The sequence below is a fragment of the Manis pentadactyla genome, chromosome 5, assembly GCF_030020395.1.
Source record: "Manis pentadactyla isolate mManPen7 chromosome 5, mManPen7.hap1, whole genome shotgun sequence".
NCBI lineage: Eukaryota > Metazoa > Chordata > Mammalia > Pholidota > Manidae > Manis > Manis pentadactyla.
The window spans coordinates 111,634,564-111,658,599 of record NC_080023.1 but is presented as its reverse complement, the minus strand read 5'-3'; the positions used below and the strand labels follow the sequence as shown (position 1 = coordinate 111,658,599).

Below are 24,036 nucleotides of genomic sequence, written 5' to 3'. Positions count from 1 at the left end.
GCAGCCAAATGACCACATAAAGGGGAAATATACATTGAATACTATATAAAATAGAACCAAATGCTAATTGTTGATTAAGCATGAAGGCCAAAATGTAACCAACTATCATGAATATTTGAGATTTCCTATTTTAATAGTCAATTTTCTCCTTTCCCTATGGGGACACACTATCGTATGTTTGCTCATATCCCACTGAAGGGAAAAGTCCTTGTCACCTCTCCTCTTCCAGATTCCCTATTAAGCCAAGGTTTTCTTTCTGAAAGTACTCTTAACCCTTCACTTCAGAAAGTTCCTAGCAAAACAGTCATGACATGCAGAAAATGTGTACTAACAGAGACTTTTCCAGGAGCACAAAGAAGTTAGGAGCCCAAATCCTGAGCAGGAGAGCAAGATAGCACAGTGGTAAATCTTAGCCCTGCACCTATTAACTGTTGACCTTGAGCAAGTAACTTAACTTCTCTTGGTCTCAGTTTCCTCATAAGTAAAGTAGAGGTGAAATAGCCCATACTTCATAAGATTTTGGGGAGAATTTGGTGAGATAATGTACATAAAGCACTCCCCACATTACTCGGAACATAGTATGTGGTCAATAAACACCGGCTGTTGCAATATAGGAAGATTGCTGAGAGATGGCAGCCACATCCCACACAACAGAACGGGCCTATGGACCAGCTTCAGTACAGGTTCCAGCACTGGAGAATACTGATCCTCGGTTCAGCCCTGCAACAGAATGTCAGCAAAGTCCATATGGTACAGACTGGTGCAAATGGTAAGTTTGTAACTGAGTGACCTAGGAGAGTTGCTTAACCTCACTGGGCCTCAGTTTCCTCGTGTGTAAAATGGTATTATTAATAATAGTAAGTAACCCATATGTTATTACAAGGATTACACACATACATGAACAGGTCTGGCACATAACTGTATAAATTAGCTGCTATTATTATTACAGGCCACCCAAAGCCCTCACTTGCTATCCATCAACTCTATATTAAAGCAAAAAGAGAAAGGACATCCTTTGTAGTCACTGAGGAAACTCTGACATATCTTCCTACATGTGGGTAAAATTGTATATTTCTGGAATATAGCACCTGCCTTTAGTGCATCTACATATCAACAGGCACTCCTCAGGGGTGGAGAGCAGTTCATCTCCATATCAATGGGTAATTACCTGGGCAACCAAGGGCTTATCTGAACCTGAGAAGTTGAAGGAGGTCTTGCTAGCTTCTGCCAGAGCAGTAAAGAGCCCCGGACTGCAGTTTGTAAGCAATAAACAGGTTTTAAACTTTATTTCTCCCTTTGACTGACTTAGGTTTTAGCAGTATTTTGCCTCAGGATTTCCTCTCCCCAAAGTCACATCTGTGGTAGTCAGCAGGATCTCTGAACCCAAAATCTGTTAAAATGTGTGTGACCTATGGGAGGGCTGCTCCTAGAGATGGTGAGAAGATGCTCGGAATCCCGCCTGTGGATGGTGGGGAGGCCCCAGTGTATGCAGCAGCAGAGGATGCAGCTTCACCTGTTATTATCCTCCCCAGCTGTGAGGCTTCCAATTTGGGAGCCCCTAGTGGGGAATTGGTCTAGGTTAAAGTACCTCCTAGAGGGGTGGGGCCTTCCCCAGAACTGGGAAAAGGTGTAAACACCAGAAGCTGCAGAATTAGTCCTCTGTGAGTTGGAAGACTGCTTGGAGACCCTAGGCAGCCATGTAATGGCTGGCATTGTAGGGTCTCTTTTCGTTAAGATAATGGAAAATGTTTTACAAGAGAAAGAGGATTCTCAAGAGGGTTAGCAAGGAGAGGGACTTAGGCAGAAGCGAGACACACTTCAGCACTGCTTGGAGGAGCTGGGTGATAACCTATGGGACGCCATTAAGGAAGAGAGACAGTTACTGAAAAGGCAGGTCATGATCCTGGAAGATCCCTTAGCAGCTGCGAGGGGGGTGGTGGTGGCAGGAAAAGCCGCATTGCAGGAGGCCGTGGGGGAGGAAAGAGTGGTACCTTCAGCCCCAGAGATGGAGGAGGAGCCAGGGGGAGAGGAGGGGCAGGTGTGGCCATAGGCCGATCTGCTACCAAGGCCACTGTCCAAGGCACCATCCTCTCCTGTTTTAAAGGCCCACCCAGCTGTAATTAAGAAAATAAAAACGAAACAACCATGGGCTCCTCAGCACCCCTTCCCCAGGTTGTGGAGCACTCCATGCTCTGTCCCTATACCCAGGATGAGCTGGTGGACATGAGTGTCCAGTATAGGCAGAAGCCATCAGAATCTCTGCCTACATGGCTTTTATGTCTCTGGGATATGGGGATGGAAAACATTGTTACATCAGGTGCTGAGATGAGTAGAATGGCTTCCCTGATGACTCACCCTTCCCTCTGGGAGCGGTTGCAAAATACCCTTCACACACAGGGAATCACTCCTGGAATGGCTGACAGCTGCCATCAGGGTAGTTTGGCCTAATCAGGGTGATTTACCATATTTACCCAGTAGTTGGAAAATGTATACAGAGCTCCAACAGGTATTGCAGGAACTGGGTATGAAAAATATCATTTATAATATGGACCCCCAGGGCCCCGATGAGGAGGTGTTCACTGTAGGAATGAGAAATCCGGTGCTGCATACAGCTCCCACGTCTCTCTTTGGGTCCCTAGTGACTACTCTTGTCCCCCACATAGGGCAACCTGTATGTGAGGCTACTTGTACTTTAGCAGATCTGGTGGTGGTGGGGGTTGAAACAATAAGAGCACGGAAGGAAGTACTGGCTACGACTGAAAGAAGTGCAAAAGGCCCTGTGAAGGTCTCAAGGGCCCAGATGTGGGTTGATGTGATAAAGGCCAGGGCAGTGAAAGACAAAAATTGATGGACAGCCCAATAGAATCTTTTTAGAACTGTGGCACTAATTAAAACCAGAGCAGCAGTTCCAGCTGCTGAGGTTGAGGACACAGAAAAAGTCAGGACCTCATGCCTCATACCGTAGCCAGTACTTCCTTCCGTGCCCTTGTTGTTTCAACACCCCCCACCACCAGATCTGCTAGAGTACGAGTAGCCTCACATATGGGTTGCCCTATGTGGGGGACAAGAGTAGTCACTAGGGACCCAAAGAGAGAAGGACAAGTCAAGACCTCATGCCTGGCCAGTGTCCCTGCAAAACTTTCTAGGAGTCAGTACTCAGGATTTGCCTGAGCCCTCCCCGCCACAGGAGGATGACTGGGCATCGTGGTTCAACTGAGGGGGTGGTCAAGGATACCACCTTGGGGAACATGGTGGGGACCAGAGGCCACATGTAGAATTAGCAACTCATTGGTCCCCTGTGAATGTACATGTCCTGGCACTGGTGGACAAAGGAGCTGAGTGTTCTCTGATTTATGGCAACCCTGAATGTTTTCCCGGGACCCCTGCTGTGATGGATGGCTATAGGAGTAAGGCAATTAGACTGAAGAAAGCCCAAATCTCACTGGGGATAGAGTGTTTACCCCCAAAGGAGTATACCGTGTACATTTCTCCCATCCCTGAATATATTTTGGGGGTGGATATTCTGCAGGGCCTGTGGTTACACACCACTGCACGTGAGTTCAGACTGAGTGTACGTGTGATAAATGCAGTTCTGAGGGGGCATGCTAAGCACCCACCAGTAGCTCTGCCTGTACCTTGGTGGGTGACAAATACTAAGCAGTATAAATTGCCTGGGGGACACAGGAAATTGGAGGAACTCTACAGGATTTGGAGAAGGTAGGCATCATAAAGCCCACTCATAGTCCTTTTAATTCCCCAGTGTGGCCAGTGAAAAAGCCGGATGGCTCCTGGCATATGACCGTGGACTACAAGGAATTGAATAAAGTCACACCCCCTTTGCATGCAGCCGTCACCTCTATAGCAGAAATTGTAGATGTCCTCAGCTGTGAGGTGGGAACATATCCATTATATAGTAGACCTTGCTAACGCTTTCTTCTCTATTGATACAGCTCAGGAAAGTCAGGAACAGTTTACCTTCACATGGGAAGGCTGGCAGTGGACATTCACTGTCCTTCCACAGGGGTACCTCCACAGTTACACCATCTGTCATGGACTTGTAGCCCAGGACTTGGCCACATGGAAGAAACCACAAACAGTGGGGGTTGTATCACTACATTGATAATATTATGCTCACATCTGATTGTCTTTCAGATTTAGAAGGGGCAGTTCCTAGACTGTTGCAAAATCTACAGGAAAAAAGGATGGGCTGTGAATAGCACCAAGGTTCAGAGACCTGGTTTGTCTGTGAAATTCTTGGGGGTTGTTGGATCAGGTAAAATGAAAGTTGTTCTTGAAGCAGTCATAGATAAGGTCGAGGCTTTCCCCACCCCTCCCACTGTGGCAGTATTACACAAGAGCTTTGGGTCTCTTGGACTACTGGAGAGTCCTGCACTTGGTACAAATTCTGAAGCCCTTATACCGGTTGGTACAAAAGGGCATCAGGTGGGACTAGAAGGAGACATGTGCAGCTGCTTTTACTGCTACTAAGTGGGCAGTCAAGGCCATACAGGCCTCAAGTGTAATGGACTCATCAAGGCCCTGTGAGCTAGATGTTCATGTAACCGAAGATGGTTATGGATGGGGTCTTTGGCAGCGGCCTGAACAGACACATCAACCTACTGTATTCTGATCACAACTATGGAAAGGAGCAGAGGTCCAGTACACCTTGATAGAGAAGCAACTGGCTCCTGTGTATCACACCTTACTGGCTATGGAGCCCACTGCTGGAAGAGCTCCGACCAAGGTAAAAACCACCTATCCCATTGCGGGGTAGGTGCGAGACTGGACCCAAAGGCCACAGAGTGGCATGGCACAGACACCTACACTGGCCAAATGGGGTGCATATTTACAGCAGTGCAGTGCCCTCTCTACTAGCCCCTTAAGTGGAGAACTCCAAAGCTTATTGGGGGCCCATAACCTATACCAGTGGAAAGCAGGAAGAACTTGCTTTTGAGCCATTGGTAGCCAAGAGTCCTTATCTGAAGGGAAAAGCCCCTATACCTTAAGATGCTTTGTATACAGACTGCTCCAGTCATGGGCAGCCCCTGAGGTGGAGGGATGTGGCTTTCCATCCTAAGACTGAGACAGTATGGATGGAGGATGAAGAGGAGAAAAGTAGTCAATGGGCTGAGTTGCAGGCAGTATGGTTCGTGATCACCCAGGAGCTTTCCCCCATAGTTGTCTGTACTGACAGCTGGGCCATCTATTGGGGCTTGACCCTGAGGCTACCAACATGGTACTATGGCAGCTGGATGGTTGGTCACCAGCCCCTTTGGGGGCAAGAGTTGTGGCAAGACCTATGGGCCTCTGGTCAGACTAAGACTGTTACCATACTTCATGTGACTGGTCATTTGCCTTTGGCATCCCCAGGGAATGATGAAGCAGACACATTGGTCCAGGTGCACTGGCTAGAAGGAAGCCTGCCTCTGATGTGGCCCAATGGCTACACCAGCATTTGTTGTATGTGAGGCAAGAACAAATGTGGGCTGTAGCCTGTCGGTGGGGCTTGCCATTGACCTTTGAAGAAGTCAGCAGAGCTCGGAAGGAGTGCCTTGTGTGCTCTAAGAGGGACTTACTCTGAGTCCCACAGCAACACAAAACAATAGTAAGGGGGCCAATAGCCCTTGCCAAGTGGCATATAGACTATATTGGGCCTCTGCCCATATAAAGGATATCAGTATGCCATGACTTGTGTGCACATGGCTACTGGACTATTGGTTGCTTTTCCTGCACATCGTGCAGATCAACAAACCACCAAGAGGGTCCTAGAACATCTCTTTGCAGTCTACAGCCAGCCACAGGTGATTGACAGCAATCAAGGCACCCACTTTACTGGACATGCATTATAAGTATGGATGCAGCAATTAGGAATAAAGTAGAAATTTCAAGTACCATATAACCCTACTGGTGTAGGCATGATAGAAAGGTACAATAGTTTGTTGAAATCTGGCCTGAAGTAGGACACCAATAGTCTATGGGCTGGTCAGTTTGCCTATGGACAGTGCTACAGCATTTGAATGAGAAGCTACATAAAGGAGCTTTGAGCCCTATGGATATGCTAACACATCTTGCTGCCTCTCCTATACAACTGTGTGTGCAAACCAAAGAAGAGTTACTAAAGCCAGGATATGGCCAGCAGAGCAACATCTTGCTGCCCACCCCTACTTCATCAAACCCTGGAGACACCGTTGAGTGGATGTGGCCCTGGACATTTTGACACATGGACCAGCGATGGCTGGCCCTTCTGGCACTTTGGGGAAAAGGCCTGGAAGCTGGCCTTGTGTGAATTCCTGGAGTAACAGCAGAGTGGTCCCCAAAGATCACAGTAGTGTACCCAAAATGTCCAGGACGTAATAGCATCTTAAGGGGAAGTTTTGTTTTCTCTTTATGGCCAGAGCATGTACCTCCCATAGCCCTATATATCAACCCATCTGTAACTCCCCCAGCAAAGGAGGTGAAAGTCTGGTATACTAAACCAGGACTAGATCCCATTCCTGACACTGTCCTATCACAGGACCACTCTTTTGCATGTATCCTACCTGATGGACAAGATTTGCCTATGCTGGTGTCATTAAAACATGTATCTTATCACCCTTAAGAATATTTTCTCCTACAGTTCTTATGGCCTGGATGTGCCCCCTGGCTGCAACTGCTGTGTGATGATTGCTCTGAACCCTCTACCTCTTCAGTTACTGCCTGCTGGAATGGGTGAGCTATGGACTTAATCTGCATAGGACTTTCAACCTAGCTCAATTCTCTGGCTTGAGGATTATCATTATTTTATTGTTGTTGCTATTGTATGTCATTAGTCTAGTCACAATGCTCCAGTTTTCTCACCCAGGGACCACTGCGGAAGAGGGGGAAAGAGTAGACTGTAAGGCAAGATTTCTGGAGGGGTAGCCTGTGGGTAAAATTGTAATATTTCCAGAATATCTCACCTGACTTTAGTGCATCTGCATATCAACAGGCGTTCCTCAGGAGTGGAGAGAAGTTCATCTCCATATCAATGGGTAATTACCTGGGCATCAAAGGACTTATCTGAACCTGAGAGGTTAGGGGGAGGTCTTGCCTGCTTCTGTCAGAGCAGGAAAGAGATAGCCAAGGACTGCATTTGTAAGCAATAAACGGGTTTTAAACTTTATTTCTCCCTTTGACTGATTCAGTTTTAGAGGTATTTTGTCCCCAGATTTCCTCTCCCCAGAGTTACACTATGTTTTTCAAATAGTCTAAGAAATACTTTGCACTCTGTATCTCTGTTGGAAGAGGTCAGATATCAACATATCAATAGGCCCCCTTTTGCTTTTAAAATATTTATTATTAAATTGAAAAAGGCCTTGAGCAATATGTGACAATGTACAAGAATTCATTTTCCTCCTATAAAAATCTGGTTCTTCTGCCTCTGAATTTGAGATATAGAGAGAGAGAGAAAGAGAGGGAGGGAGGGAGGGAGGGAGGCCTGGCTTTACTGTTTCATTATGTAAAAATGGCCCCAAAAGGGTTTACAACTCTCATTTGATTATTCTTACTGTAGAAAAATAGCAAAAAAGGTTATGGACTTAAAATAAAACTTCCATCACATGCAAAGGAAGTACAAGCTACACCCTAAATGGTTGTATAGTTTCTGAATTAAGTCAAGTAAAGTAAGGAAGCATCTGAGATAAGGCTGAAACACACCCTTCCCCCTGGTGATCTGCACTCCCTGATAAAAACCAGTAATTAAAGTCAATCCTGGTCTACAGGAGGTTCTGGCAAAAGGCAACGTCTCCATTTCCTCTATGACTACCCATAGCAGCACTTTCAGATTCACTAGGTAGCTCCCTCCCTCTCCCTCTCTTTCAGTCTCTCCCTTTGTCTCTCTGTCTCTCTCACTCTTGTGTGTCTCTCTCTGTGTTAGTCACCATCACAGTGACAGTCTGGGGAGAAGATGAGGAAAGAGAAGACTCAATGCTTTTTATACTCTTTACATGCAGAGCCCTGCTGTATATACCTGGATACCCAGCAACAACCAGTTCTCCCACCATCCTTTCCTGGCAAGTTTCCAGACAGGAATGAAATGACCCCTTCAAAAGACAGTGTCAGAGACAGCCACAATGTCCACCCAGACCCTGCACATTCCAGAGTTCCTCCAAGTAGTATTTAATAGACACTGGAGACCTCAAACTACTAAAATTCTTCTGACAGTGCCATCCAATGCATGACTGCTGCCTTTTAAACTGGACTAGGAAGAATATTTGAAGAATTATAAATTCTAGCTCCTCTAGTAATGTACATTATTCATCACCCAAGTTTGTCATGCATCGGGAAGTCACTGCTTTAGCAGCTGCTCAGCAGCCTATGTAAGATAAGCCAGCGTGCTCAGTCCAGTTCCAGATAACCAATGTCTAGGGCACAAATCACCTGTACTGGGGATAGCTTTGGACTCACAGTGTCCCCATGAGGCTTAGTGTGTGGCAAGACAGGCCAGAAGTGGGAACCTGGGACCCCTGAAGAGCCCAGGAGCAGAGCTGGTAATGGACAGGGTCCCAAGAAGGGTGACTGGTATTTGGGTTTCACAGCAGGCAAAAGGAAGAAGATCTAGAGCCCCAGGCAGCATACAAAGCCAGGAAGGAGACAGCTGGGATTCGGTCACAGGACACGGCAAAAAACAGTCACAGGTCTCAGTGAAGGGAATCACCTCAGGTCTATCAAGAATTAACTGCAGCACAGATAAATAAATACATATAAATACACAAAACTATGTATGGGAGGAAAAACTCCTGTCTAGAAATTATAAGATTAGGTATCTGGTCTCATGTTTATCCCTTACAAGCTGCATGATCTTAGGCAAATCACTTAAACTCACTCAGCCTTTTTAGCAGCTCTAAACGGAGACAATACCTGTCATACCTATTGCACAATGTTGTAAGGACCTGATGAAAGGACAGATGTGAAAGCAGTTTATAAACCCCAGCACTCTAGACCTGTGAAACAGCTTCTTCTCTCCTTCACTGCATGTCTGAGGGAAGCTCAGGACTTACAAGAGGAGCAGGTGTTTACAATGCTGCAACTTTCACCATGGAGGGAAGTGGGGAGCATCTGAGCTGGCAAAGTATCAGAATCTGTGTAGATTTAGAAAATCTCCCTTCAGACTCTAATGCCCTGTTGTCTCCCCTACTCTGACAAACACACACTGAGAGTCATTCCTGTAGGCCAACAGGATTTTCAGTTACTCTGCTGTCAAGAAGATATTTGATTACTCCATGGTAAGTTGAAACTCGAGGCCTGGAGACTACAAAGTCCACAGATGTGCTTTCTTTGGCCTACAGTTTGGACTACACAGGATATAATGCCCCCACCCCCAAATTACATACATCCTGTACAGTTTTTAATATTTAAGAATCAGCAGATTTCCATAAAAATTTTTCTAGCTTCTCTTGAAAAATCAAAAATATCTAGCAACACCTGGTTCAAATTTCCACAAGGCACTTGACTAACTTAATGTGCCTGGTCTCCTACACATTTGAGTTAGGGACCTCTGCTACCTGAGGGCAAGAATGCTGCCTTACTTTTACAGCTCCTTCTCCCTCAGTGGATAAAGTGAAGGTTCCTGTGGCCAGGATTCTCACCTGGCCCTGGTTGGCTAGCTCACTACACACATGTGGGCGATGCATCCTTACTGACTCTATATAGAGAGCCCCGCCCAGTGCTCTGGGCAACAAGGTGGCATGGCTGCAAGGCTGCAGGAGAGCAGAGCAGAGGCTGGAGTGGTGGCAGCACCGAGGACAGAGGCCCAAAGGATGGATGCGCAGGCAGAGATTGGCTTGCTGCATGCAGACTCGCTCTGAACGGATGAGATTCTAGTGATTAATCTGCCACCATGAAAATAAAGTTGGGTATAACCCTTTCACCCCAAGAACATTCTACTGTCATTTCTGTGGTCACATTGAATCCATAGTGAACTTGCCCAGGGCTGAAACCCATTGGCAAGACACCCTCTCTCTATCCCCATCTCTCTCTGTCTCTCCTATACAAACACATTCACCATCCTGCACATTGTCTTATACACAGCTTTTAACATATTATTAATTTGAATTCCTGCATAAAGTCTGAACCCTTCAAGGCCTAAGCTTGAATGACAGCAAGACTTATATATAAGCTAGGAGCTGGTTTAGTCCTTTCTCTTGTCTACTGGATCTAGATCTCAGAAGGTCTACATCTAAGCAGGTCTATACTGCCTCAAAGGAGGAGGTGGGAGGCAAAGAATGAAGCAGATCACACGGTCAAACATAAGTTCTCCTGAGATCACTTCTCCTACTTAGCTTCTCAGTCCCAGATGTCCTAAATTTAGTTACTATCTGAGAATGCTATCAGTTGAGCTACTCGACAAACTGCCTTCACTGACTGGTTCCATGATCACCAGATGAGGGCAGGGGGCAGGCCTGGGCAATGACGCTAGGTCCCTCCTGACCTTCTTTTCTAGAAGTCCATTAATGAAGACTTGAATAAATTCTATGCACATTTTGAAATCCACCAAAATGCTGGCCAGACTTGTCTCCCTAATGTCCACCCCAAACCCATGCATGCTAGATCTTGGATCCTTGGTCCTAAGCCATGGTTTGTGCAAAATGCCCTCAAATTTAATTTCCACTAAGAGTTTAAATGTTTCTCTTTTCAATAATGAAATATGGGCTGTTCATTCCAGAGACTCAAAAAGGATTCAAGTCTTTGAGGCCAAGAAATTTTATCCTTCTTTTATGGGCTGACAGCAAGGAGAGTTTGTGTTGCCAAAAGGGGTACCAAGCTAATATGTGAAGATCTAACCTAATTAAAATATTATTGAAATATGACCAGAAAGAAACACCAAAATTAACTGTTAGAGGCCTCCCCTGTACTGTCAAAATGTAGCCTCAGAGCAGTATTATTATCATTTCCATTTTATGGAAAAGGGCCCTGACACTTGTAACAACCTCCCCCGGACTATACAGCCGTTATCAAAGACAGTCAAACTCACTCTTATGCTCACAGCCTCCCTGTTAAAAATTTATCTTCATCACCCAAGAGTCTTGTATCAAGGGCCTATCTTTACTCTAAACTGCATATAAAAATCTTAAGAACTTAAGAGGCTGAAGATGGCCCCAAACTCAAAACATAAAATAGATGACCCCGTGGTGATTGATTCTTACTCCCAGGAGAGAGAAACAGAAAATTAGCACACAGTGAATAAGAGGAAAGACATGCAAATACACTTTCGTAAGTGACAAATGACTCCCAGGCCAGAAAGGGTTTGCCTGAATGTAACAAAAGTCCCAAGAAATAACAGGTCCCTCAGAAGGAAATTGGGAGGTAGCAGCAAAGGTAGAAGAACTTGATACAAAAGTCATAAAGCCATCAAGCACCCTCCAAGGAAGGTCTTGGCCAACTTTTCCAGTCTGTCCTTAATGGAGAAAGATGCCTAAAACCTGTCAATTCCAGGAAGCCCAAAAGCCATGAAGAGAAAGACCAACAAATGTGACCACGTAAAATTTAAACATTTCTATGAGGTAAAGAACATTTTTAAAAAATAAAAAGGTGAACACAGGAGAAAATACTTGAACATATGTCAGAAAAAGGGTTAACATTACTACTACTGTAAACATACCCCCACCCCCCAAATGATCAAGGTCAGGAAATCCAGTAGAAAAAATGAGCAGGAGAGGAGGTGAATAGACAAATCATGGAACAAGTTGCTCAAAACATATAGAAAAGTTCTCAACTTCATCTGTAGTCAGGAAACATGCAAATCAAAACAAAAGGTGCACTGTTTTTACTGACAACAGTACCAAAAAACCCCAAAGCCTAAAAATATCGGTATCATCAGGGATAGTGAGACTATAGGAAAACAGATACTGTCCTACATTGTTGAAGGGTGTAAAGATGATACATAATCCTTGGAACATAACTTGGCAGTATATAATAAAAATAAGTATGCCCTATGACCTTAAATCCCACTTTGGAAAATTACACATTAAGGCATTTTAAGTAGCAGTGAAAAAAACAACATTCATAAATAGGGGAATGATTGAATAAATTGTGGACATGCATATAAATACTGTATCATTATTTAAGAAGAACAAAAATAGAATGATTTGGGAGATAGTAAAAGGCAGTGGCTAGCAGTGTGGACTAGAGAGTCACATTGCTCAAGTTCAAACTCCAACCTTGGGCAAGTCGATACATCTCAGTTCCTTGTCTACCTCAAATAGTAGTTCTGTGGTAAATGAGATAAAGCATAGGGTCTGGCATCCAGCAGGTACTGGAATGATGCACATAATATTCTGTTTGGGGTTGGTGGGTACATTTATTAGATATACCAGAGCATTTAGCACATAATGTTTTTTTCGTTTTGTTTTGTTTTTTATTTTGGTATCATTAATCTACAATTACATGAAGAACATTATGTTTATTAGGCTCCCCACTTCACCAAGTCCCCCCTACATACCCCTTCACAGTAACTGTCCATCTGCATAGTAAGCTAGCACATAATGTTTTAAAGCACACTGTATATATATATATATATATATATATATATATATATATGTGTGTGTGGTGGTGAAAGGAAAGAAGAAAGTTTTAACTTTTTCTTTGCAACTGTGTTGTTTGGCTTGTTGCAAAGAATATGTATTGCTTTTGTAGTTCGGAAGAATAATCCAATAACATTTTTTGGAGGTGGGGTGGGTGAGGGTACTAGCAGGAGTGGGGAGCAAATTCTGGAAACTGAGAAGTTTGGCAAGTCTAAAGCACAGAGCATGAGATGGAGAGCAGGAGGTATGAGGCTAGGGCGTGGATAAAGGAAGGGTCATGTGTTCAAGAAGGAGTGTGGCCTTTATCCAGATGTTGTAGAAAATTCTATGGAAAAAAGGAATGCAAAGCACTAAACTGTGCTGCAGCAATCTGAAAGATGAACTCTGCCTCTCCACCAAAACAAAAACTTTCAGTGGCTCCCTTTTACTCTTTATAGGGATAAAGTCCAAACCTAAGTCCAGGATTCTTATCACCAGCCTTCTCACTCCACCCTGCCCCAACCTCAAACTCCATCACAGCCACATTGAACTGCTTGTAGTTCTTAAGAGTGCTCTGCTCTCCCAGGTTCCAGACCTTTGCTCAGGCTGCAGCTTCTGCCAGGAGTATCCTGCCCCCATGCCTTTCCTGGTTCTGCCTGCTAACTCCTCAAGCTCAGCTAAAACACCCCACCTACTGGGAAGCTCACCTCAGTAACCCAAGGCTCAGTTTCCCTTCTATGTCTTCCCATATCACCCTGGCATCCCCAAAAAAGAGGACTTTTGACAGTGATCTGTAATTGTCTATGTATTGTCTGCCTCTTCGACTAGACTGCAAATCCATAAGGGCTGGTACATGATATGATTCCTTCTAGATTCTTCAGTACCTAACACAGAACACAAACATAGTCAGAGATCTACAAATATCTGTCAAATACATGAATATCTTTAACTATACAAGCCATCTACCTGATTGCCCTTTCTTGTATTCCATGTGTTCCCAAAAAGTTTTTTATTTAATTCTCTGCCTTATGTATGTTAGTTAGCCCATAGGCAGAAAACCACAACAGATCATATTAGTACAAGTCTGGATCCATATAATGATTATACTGTTCACTGAAACTAATAATTGCCATAGGGATTTTATATGTCAATCTTATATCTTGGTTAATGTAAGTTCTGCCCTGGAGGAAAAAACCCTTATATGCTGGCAAAAGCAGACGTCTCAGCACTCAAAACAAAGGGCCACAATGCTGAACTATGGCACATTTCTGTGGTAAAGGCCTCTTGGGAAGACTTCCCAGGATACATATGGACCTTGATTCATTCACACATTCAGCAAATATTTAATAGCCTCACACCAAATGGCAAACTTCATACTAAGTGGTGAGGAAATAGTGGGGAACAAGACAGGGAAACCCCACCATCATACTACCACATTCTACTATGGGTTAGCACAAGAACTGATAATAAACATGTAAAAATAAGGCAATTTCAGGTAGCGCTGAATGCTATAAAGAAAATAAAGCAAGATAGGGAATGATTAAAGTTGAAGGAAAGAGGGTGAGTGCTCTTTAGATACATGGTCAGGATAAAGCTACTCTCAGGGGGCAGACATTTGAGCTGAGACCTAAGTAGTAAGCACTTTCTCAGTCAGCCATGAGAAAACCTGGGGACAGAGAATCCAGGCCTTGGGAAGAATTCCTGTCCATGTGAAAAGCAAATCAAAATCTCCAAAATAGGAATGTGCTTGGAATATTTAAAAATAAAAAAGCAGTATGGCTGGAGCATAATGAGCAAGGAAGGTGATTTGAGAGTGATCAGAGGGTAGGTATACAAAAGATCACACAGAACATGAAGGAGTTTAGATTTTATTCTAATTTCAGGGGAGAGATATTAGTGAGGTTTAGGTTGGGAAGTCTGATTTATATCGTTAAATGGCTAATAGAGAATGAACTCTAGGAAGTCAAGAGTGAAAACAGAGGCTTGTACTAGGAGGGTAGCAATAAACACAGTGAGAAGTGGTCAGATATGAGATAATATTTTGGAGGTAAAGTCAATAGGACTTGATGTTAGATTGGATGTTGGAGGCAAGAGAAAAAACAAGTATCAAAGCTGTGATCTTTTGGGTCTTCTCATCAGAAATTCCCATACTTGATTGCTGCTAAAAATCATTGTTCTAGAGAACTTCCTTTCAATAACAAAATTAAATACCATCAAAATTTCTGCCAGTGTATGACAATACTTGAAGTATCCACACCAATTATTGTAAAGGATTCGAGAACTGTTCATTTTGTGTTAAACTAAAGCTTTAAGCTTCTGATTTTTTTTTTTTTTTTGGTGGGGGGGGAAGCCATCTGAAAGGCAGCTCATTTTCTAAACACCCAAGTGCTTACAAAGCATAGGTTTTTGTGTCTTTGAAAAGTGGCATTTCCTTGCAATATTAGAGATCTATAGGCCCAGAATCTATATTTAGTTTTCACTTTCTTATTTTGCTTTACAGTCTTATTTTCTCATATGATGGCCATATTTTATATCATTGTTTTATGGATGTGTTAAAATCAAGACTTAGTAGATTAGATAACTTATAGCACAAGGAGAAACAGAATGGCAAGCTTGATTTCCTTAGTTAACCCCTTAATGTATTCATTAACCTTTTGTGAAACTCTGGAGATGTTTTAAAGAATTAACTGTTGAACACTACAGAGCAATTATCTTTCTCCTAAACTTAACTCTTCTGATGTTTTATATAATTGCCCAGTGACAGTCCCTTAGGAAATAAGATTTTGAAAACAAAATATACTTATGACTATCCACAAATTTATGAAATATATACTAAACATTATTAGAAAAAAAAGCAAGCAGGATTCACAGTGTTTATTGCATCAATATGCACAGCACTGTTCAGGATTGAGAGTGTTCAGGGTTTAGGGGACTCAGTAAATGATACCCTCTTCCTACCAAGTTATGAACAACTGAAGAACAGGCAGAAGAGTAGACAGCAACTATCACTCTTACAATAAAGTTGATGCTGGAGATAAGGTGGCATGTCACAAATGGGTTCCCAACACTAAACCGTGGGTCTAGGCAGACTTACCAGAGTCACTCTGACTGGCACAACAGGACAATGGAAATTCTCTCCTCTGCCCCCTGTAAAGACCCATCCCTACAATAACTGTAGCACAAGGAGCAGACCAGAAGGCAAGATTCCTGATGGCAGACTGGCTCCAGGAGTAACACTGGCCAAGGGCTGACCTTTCCCACACAGTTCTAACATCTCACTCAATGGGGAAAGGCCAAGAGGCCAGGAATGTTAACAGAACTCCCTTCAATTACACCATATTCCCCACCTAATTTTACTCTCTTAACCAAGCAGTCTTCAAACCAGAGTAAGTCTATGCTGGGATTCAACAAGCACATTCCAAAGAGAACACAGGCACAGATAATTTTAAGGAAATCAGTTGCATTTATTCACCTTTACCTACGCTTTCCTAAAATTGAGCTACCTGAAATATGACTGAGGTTGAAACGTCGCAATTCTATTTTTCTAAATCCCTTTAAAAATCATTCTTTTAAAGATGCCACACGTTACTAATCATAAGGGAACTGCGAATTAAAACCACAATGAGATATCACCCTCACACCAGTTAGAATGGCCACTACCCAAAAGACAAGAAATAACAAGTGCTACCAAGGATGTGGAAAAATGGGAACCCTCCTACACTGTTGGTAGGAATGTAAATTGGTGCAGCCACTGTGGAAAGCAGTATGGAGGTTCCTCAAAAAACTAACAATAGAAATATCATTTGACTCAGTAATTCCACTCCTAGGAATTTACCCAAAGAAAACAAAATCCCTGATTCGTAAAGATATATGCACCTCTATGTTTATCACCACACTATTTACAATAGCCAAGATACAGAAGCAACCTAAGTGTCTATCAATAGATGAATGGATAAAGATGTGGTACATGCACACAATGGAGTAATATTCAACCCTAAAAAGAAAAGAAATCCTCCCATTTGTAGCAACATGGATGGATCTAGAGGGTTATATGCTCAGTGAAATAAGCCAGGCAAAGAAAGAGAAATACCATATGATTTCACTTATTTGTGGAATATAAAAACAAAATAAAATGAATAAAATAGCAGTAGACTCATAGACACTGAGAAGTAATTAGTGGTTACCAAGGCAGAGGGGTTGGAGCAGGTGGAGGGGAGGGTGAGGAAGATAAAGGGGTGTAATAATTTGCAATCACAATATAAATTCATCATGGGGACAGTAGTACAGAATGGAGAATACAGTCAATGATTCTGTAACAGCTTTCTATATTGATAAATAATCACATTAGAGGGGTTGAGGATTTAATAATATACATAACTATTGAACCACTGTGTTGAACATTTGAAACCAACATGATTGTATATCAACCATACTTCAATTAAAAGAAAAAAATCATTCTTTTCACATTTATAAGAGAGAGGCATCCTCCCATCCATCCCTGATCTTACTCTGGCAAATTGTTCCTGCATGGAAAAGTCTACAAAGCACCATACAAAGGAACAATTCTAAATATTGATGCTAATATTTAATTTAATCAAGGCATGATAAGCCTACAGAAGGATTTCCTTGCTTTCCTTACAAATATTCCTGTGAAAAAAGGCATGGTGCTAGAAATTGGGTATTTTGGTCTGTGCTGGGTGTTTTGAGTTCAGATATAAAGTAGTGTGGTAGGAGATATGATCATTTTTGTCTTACACCATTTATTCTTTCATTCCCTGATGATGTCAAAGAATACTGTTGAGATAGCAAAGAGAAATATTGAAGAAGCCTAAGCACCTGTTCATCTGGGTAACAGATTCAAAGCATGGCTTCATGCTCCATATATCTCAGAATTCAAATATGGAAGACTTGTGGAAAACATTCTGGGAAATACCAGTCAGCTATAAGGCACACCTGCTCAGTAATGAAAAAGAGTGTAAGATCTTTGGTGTAAAATCTCATTCTCCTATGTCTCAGTTGCATATTTCAGATTTCAAGGAAAAGCATGTTGAAAATTCCACATTTCCTTCCAACAGATTAATGTTGCATGTAAAAGGAACATACAACAGAAGTAAGGTAATGTTTCATATTTTTGCAATTATACACTCATTGAAGAGAATATTTTCATTAATTTCTGCCTAAAGATTATGAATATGGTAAATCTATATTTTTTACCCAAACACTTCTGTTCCTTGTCACTTGTAACCATTTCTTACCTCATTATTCATTCCTCTTTTATGTAATAAACTTAGATTTAGATAGTTTTCTATTGTAAATAATGCACTTAACAATAATAATTCATTCATCTTTTGTAAGCCCTGTATCTATTAGTCCCCCAACATGTTTTTCCCTTTGTCATCTAGCAAAACACTACATTCACCTATAGTTCATGAACTAATTTAGGAGAAGAGTTCCATGCATTTCATTAAGAGACATATTTCCAATAAAATTTTACTTCTCTCTAGTAGTTATGTATAAAAGTTTATAATGTAGTGTTGATCAATTATGTATTAATAGTAACTATAATAACTCAATACAACCAAAAGAAATTTTTGACAATTAGAACCTTCTGGTCATAGAAATCTTTAAAATAAAAAAACAAGTTTTTATTAAATAAAAAAAGAATGATAGAGGAAGCAATAAAACATATTTGCAAATAAAATATATTTTTAAACTTTTGTGGGGAAGTAGAATGAAAATAGAAAAGAGAGAAAAAGTAATGCAAAATTTGTGTAAAAATGGATAATGGTGGAGTATGCAATTTGTACAGGATGTGATTTCATTAAGTGCACTGTTAGGCAACAGAACCCTTTCTTTTTGGAAATATTTGAATTTACACTACACCATAAATTACATTTTTGCAACTAAACATAGGACAAAAACTTTTTTTATATGTCAACTTAAAAATTATTTTGAGGGCTTTGTCAGCAAAATGTATGAAGACCACTGCCTTAACCCTTTCAGCTTACCTACTGAGATCCACTTGGGAAATAGCTATTCCCCTTGGGTAGGAACTCAGCAGTCAGAGTAGTCCTGCTCATATCTGCATAAGGCCATTTCTCCAATACTGATAACACCTCTTTGGTGGGATCTCCTGGGGCCACTGGTATATATTTTGTTCCCAGAATGTCCTGGATGAGTCAGAACCATACATCAATTAAATTAACTCCAATGCTCTTCTGTACACAAGCCTGTAATTCACAACCTGTTCTATTGCCATCTCAAATTATGACCCACCACCTTGTTCAACATTATCAGAAATTCTAAAAAAAAGATCAAATGGTAACATACTCTAAAAATTAAAAGCCAAAAAGATGTCAATTTGATTATGACACGCCCCCCCATGTGAACTCTACAAGGAGAAATGAAAAGCTCAGATATTAAGTTATCTTGCTCTTCTGAATTACAGCAGAAAGTAAACAGTACCAACTTTGTGTTAAAGTCCAAAATTACTAAGGTCCAACAATGAACTCTTTTGCTCGCGTGAATTAAAGTTCAAACAACAGGTTTTATCATTCATTGGCAGTGAACTTAGCTCCCAAAACTGAAGCTCCCCTTCCCACAGAAGGCCTATCCTGTTAAGCTTACCCTGAGCTTCTCTTGGAATGGGCAGGCCATGTGAAACTTGTGGTATGAAGGAGCAGAGTAGAAAGCATACTTTCTGTGGGTGGCCTGGCTCCCATGAGAAATGGGAGAAGAAGAAGGTGGGCTATACATGCCAAACTTACACATCAGGAAACTTGCTAGTAGCACTGGAATAGAGTGTCAAGTGTTAGTTAGTGGCACCCGCTCCATACAGAAACATCTGATGTGACAAGGAAGTGTTTTCCCCTAAAATGGAGAAATAGAACAGAATTATAAGACACAATCTTTCTCATTTAAAAAATATTTATTGAGCTCAAGTTTCTGAGCTAGATTTGCTGGGAGATTCCTAAGTAAATCAGAGCTGGATGCTGCCTACAAACAACATTAACATTTGTAACAAATTCACTTATATCAATGCCACACATTCTAGGTTTTGTTACAGCAGTGTTCTACTTCTGGTACCAGTTTTTTTTCTGTTAATACAGATTAAGCTTTGTTTGCTACCAAACCCCAAATATCTCAGTGTTTTAGAATAGTAGAGATGCATTTCTCATTCATACAACCCTATGTGTTAACTGACATCCCTCTTCTACTTTTTCCTGACTCTAGGACCCTGGCTGATGGAAGATGCCACTATTTGAAACATTGTTGGGGTGGTAGATCAAAAAAGGCCACAAATTCTTTGTCCCTCTTCCCCTTGATCCCATCAGGAGGTAGAGTTTATTTCCCCTTCCCTTGATACTGAGCTGACCCTGTGACTGCTAAATAACCAATAAAATGTGTTATATCTAGACCTAAGACTTACAAACACCTGGAAACTTTTGAGAGTCCACCATGTAATGTCAGGCTACTATACTGGAGAAGCGATGTGAAACAATGCCCTGGGATAACACTGGGAAGAAGAAAGGCTCAGCCATTCTAGCATCCCAGTCAAGCCTCCAAATGACTCCAGCTCCAGATAATACCTGGCTGAAATCACATGAGACCCCAAGAAAGATTAGACAACTGCCCATGAGCCCATTCAACCCACAAAACCATTAGAGATAATAAAATGGTTACTGTTTTTAGTCATTAAGATTTGGGGTCGTTTGTTATACAGTATATCAAAAAGACTCTGACATTGTGCCAAAAGGAGAGGAACACAAGAAATTGTGCATGGGTTCTTAAAGCTTTTGCTCGGAAATGACAAGAGATTCACTTTCAGTCATATCCCATTGGCCATGCTGAGTTCAAAGGAGATGGGCAATGCATATTTACCATTGGTGTGGAAAAAGAAATGGAAATAATATGGTGGCAAGTACTAGTACCTCCCAGAGAGAGGTCAAGGCTAGAGAGGCACATCTTCTGTAGAGATGACAAGTAAATCAGTAAGTAGATAAAATGGCAAGGGAAAAAGAATAACAAGAAAAAAATGTATTTGATAATAGATGCCTACAGATTACCTCTGGGAAAAATAGGGATGGATATAAGAAGAAAAGAAGGTAGAAAGGAATCATTAAAGAAACATCTAGAAACAAAAGGGGAATATTTAGGATCCAAAGGAGAGTGTCAAGAAGAGCATAATAAAAGGCCAAAATGGGTGGTGTAAGTAAGGAATGTATAGAAACTCAAAGAAGAAAGAGAACAGTACGGGCTGATATAGTCACAGACCTGGGACAGAGGTATAATTAGAGAAGGAATTGGAAGGTAACAGAATTCAGATGGTTCGAAAGGAGAGAAAGGCACTCTCAGTAAGGAAATAGCTAAAGTCACAGAGTAGGCAATGAACACAGCAATTGGAGAATGGACCTTGTAAAGGAATCATTTCATTGCAATAGAGGGTACGTGTTAGGCCTAAAAGATAAAGTGCATTAGGTTTGCTGTGGAAAGGGAAGACAGGCAAACCATTTGTGGATTTATGGAGGCCTTTCAGTGCTGTGAGTTCTGAGTCTCCTTTAAATAGCTGAGTACCACTGGAGATACATGGTTGAGTAAAGGAAATCAGTACAGGAGAAGTCCTTAATGTAGGAACAAAGGAGGCAACCACAGAGCAAGTCACCAGCCAGGTTATTGAAGTACTCAAAACAAGAGTGTGCTACTGAGAGAGATTGTTACCTAAGGGGGAGAAAAGAAAGAACTCCCTCCTAGAACAGTTCAAGGGGCTTAGAATGAGAACAAGTTGCTCACAGGACTCAAAAAAATAAAAAAAATGGAAAGGCTTCAGGTGTAGAGAAGTTGAAATATTTATTTTACCAAAGGTATACAAGAAAATGTTTAACGTTTTAACTTCCATGGCAATGTTGGTTACCTACCCAGCATTCTCCACCCTAAGATAACTGCAGAACTGCAGTACTGCTCATTTCCTTTCTTCCCTCCAAACCAATCAGGGAAAAGAAACCTACACACACATAATTCAGCTCCAAGGTAATCCTTGGAGTAAAGGAAATCAGTATACAGGAGAAGTCCTTAATGTAGGAACTCAAAGGAGTCCTTAAAGGAGGCTAAGCCAGTGGTTCTCAACCAGTATCATCTCTCTAAGGAGTATGTGGGGAGTGGAGGGAAAGAGGGTTTTTGGTGTCACTGCCTGGGGTGTGCAACTGACATTAGTGGGAAGGGAACATAGAAGCTAAATGCCTAGCAATGGCTAAAACCATAGTCCTACATAAGAACTGCCAAAGGCCAGATAAACAGCAACTAATCATGGTAGTCCCATGCTCTTTGTCAGTTACTGTTTTAGGGACTAGCTATGACCCAGCTCTGATCAGTAAGATAAAAGCAGAGGTCTGTTATGAAGCCTCTGCCTACTGATGTCATCCCAACGGTATGCCACTTGGGACTGGAATAGCCTCTTCTCCCCCAATCAGTTTCTTCCCAATCTTCCTATGTCCACACTGGCACCTCCATTTCCCATTACCAAGTCTTTATAAACAGCTTTAACTAAACATTAACCTTAAAATGCCAATCATTCAGATTTGCCTGGGATAATCTGATTTTACTGCTATTCTCCCACTGTAATAGTGCCCCCTTTCACTTCCAAAGTATTCCAGATTAGAAGTGGGTACATTATATGGTAATTTACTTATTTCCAAGTAAATCCTGTTCACTTGGCCTCAAGAAACTACCTTTAAAGCAGGGTTCAGCAAACTATGCTTGAAGGCTGTTTCTGTCCTCCAAAAAGCAAAATATGGTTTTATGTTTTTAAATGATTGAAAACTACCAAAAGAATATTTTTAATACCCAAAACTATACTAATATTTCAGTGTCTATAAATAAAGTTTTATTGGAACACAGCCATACTCATTCCTTTAAGTATCATCATCTATGGCTGCTTTCTCACAAGTTAGAGTTGAGTAATTATAGCAGACATATTAAGATACTGTTTGGACCTTTACAGAAAAGCTGGCAGACCCCTACCCTAATGCCACCATTATTTCTGACTTTCCTGACTTCTTGCACAAACATATTAGCCTACTAACTGGTTTCCAATTCTTTTCCCCACTCCAGTCCTTCATAACCTCGTGTTTAATCTCTCTAGAGAACTTTTGATCCTGTCACTGTCCCTTCAGTATTTTCAGTGCCTCCACCAAAAACGGTAAAAGTCCAAGTCTATCCCTTGATACTAAAGACTACAAACTAGTTTTCTAGACTTTGCCCCTCTTCACTACTTAAAGCCAAAATGGACTACCTGCTGTTTCCCTACGAAGCACTCTTTAGTTCATACCGTAAATTCCCACTGCTCGCCCATATTTCTCCTCCATTCCATGGGTTCCGGAAGAATAAACGAAAACTGTTACTCCTTTGATATATGTGCATTCCTTCATCACGCCAGTAGTTCACAGCAGGTTAATTCTTGGGGTGGGGGCTGGGGAGTGGGACTCAAAGACGTAAGAAAACGGACTAGGTAGGGAGTGAGACCACGTCAAATGAGTTGAGTGCTGAGGTGAAAGGGCCCGTTATGAGCCTTCAGAGGTGACATTTACTCCGGAATTTAAAGGACTCAGGAGGCTAATTAGACTCTGAAAGAACCAGGTAGATATAAGGAAACTATAAAGCTGAATGAGCGAACAGAAGGCCCACCTCATCCTGTCCACTTCCCTACCGCCGCAGAGATTATGATTTAAGAAATAACGCCTTTAGTCTAAAACCTGGGAGAAAATTCTACAAGAGCATCCTTGACCAAAACCACCGGAGAGTGGTTGCTTGGTGCCTGAGCAGACCGCACGTAATCACGGATGCCAAACAACCCCAGTGGGGGCTCCGTGCCTTCTCTCCGCACCAAGAAGACTCCAGCTCGTCGCCAAAACTTCTGGGCGGTACTTCTGTCTCTGCGCCCACCCTCCCGGTTTCTGAACCGGGGCGACAGCGACCAGGGTAGAAAGAGACACACCTCATAGGTTTGCGACAGCAGTTAGGACTGTCGCGGACTCGCATAAGCCACGAACACGCCCCCGCATAAGGGCGCTCGACTGGGCCAGCCTCCACCGCAGCTACCGCGCACGTGAAGCTCCCCGGCGGAGCGAAAGCGAAGAGGCGGGAGTTTGCAGACGCGAACCCAGGTCCGGGAAGGGAAGCGGTTCCCGGGCGCATGCGCAGTGTGGGGTCTAGAAGGAGCGCGCCCCTCGGAGAGGTTACAGAGGAGAGGAGAGCGCGTGGCGCTCCGAGCGCCGCGCATGCGCTGTAGTGTCGCCCTGCCCATGCGCGCGCGCGTCTGGCGCCGCATCTTCAGGCCCACCCCGTTCTTCTACTTCTAGCAAAGAGCGAGAGAGCAAGGCAGTGTGGGGCGAAGTGGGCGGGGCATCGCGCGCGCGGGCGGCCAGCGAAACAAGGTAGGGGGAGGGAGAGATCCAAGACGACGTTTCCCCGCCAACACCCAATCAGGAGCAGGCCCGACTCCACCCCCTCCGCTCACATTATT

The 24,036-nt window shown here is 42.5% G+C and overlaps 1 long non-coding RNA gene across 1 annotated transcript in view; it reads right to left on the bottom strand.

Annotated features, from left to right (window-relative positions):
* LOC118936021 (uncharacterized) overlaps positions 1–23,971 on the bottom strand; it is a 30,133-nt gene extending 6,162 nt beyond the window's left edge. The window contains exons 1-2 of the long non-coding RNA XR_005034091.2: positions 23,509–23,971; positions 19,286–19,388 (exon numbers count right to left, since the gene is read on the bottom strand). This is a non-coding gene — a long non-coding RNA (uncharacterized LOC118936021). The remainder of the gene's footprint in view (positions 1–19,285; positions 19,389–23,508) is intronic.
* Positions 23,972–24,036: the final 65 nt, after the last annotated feature.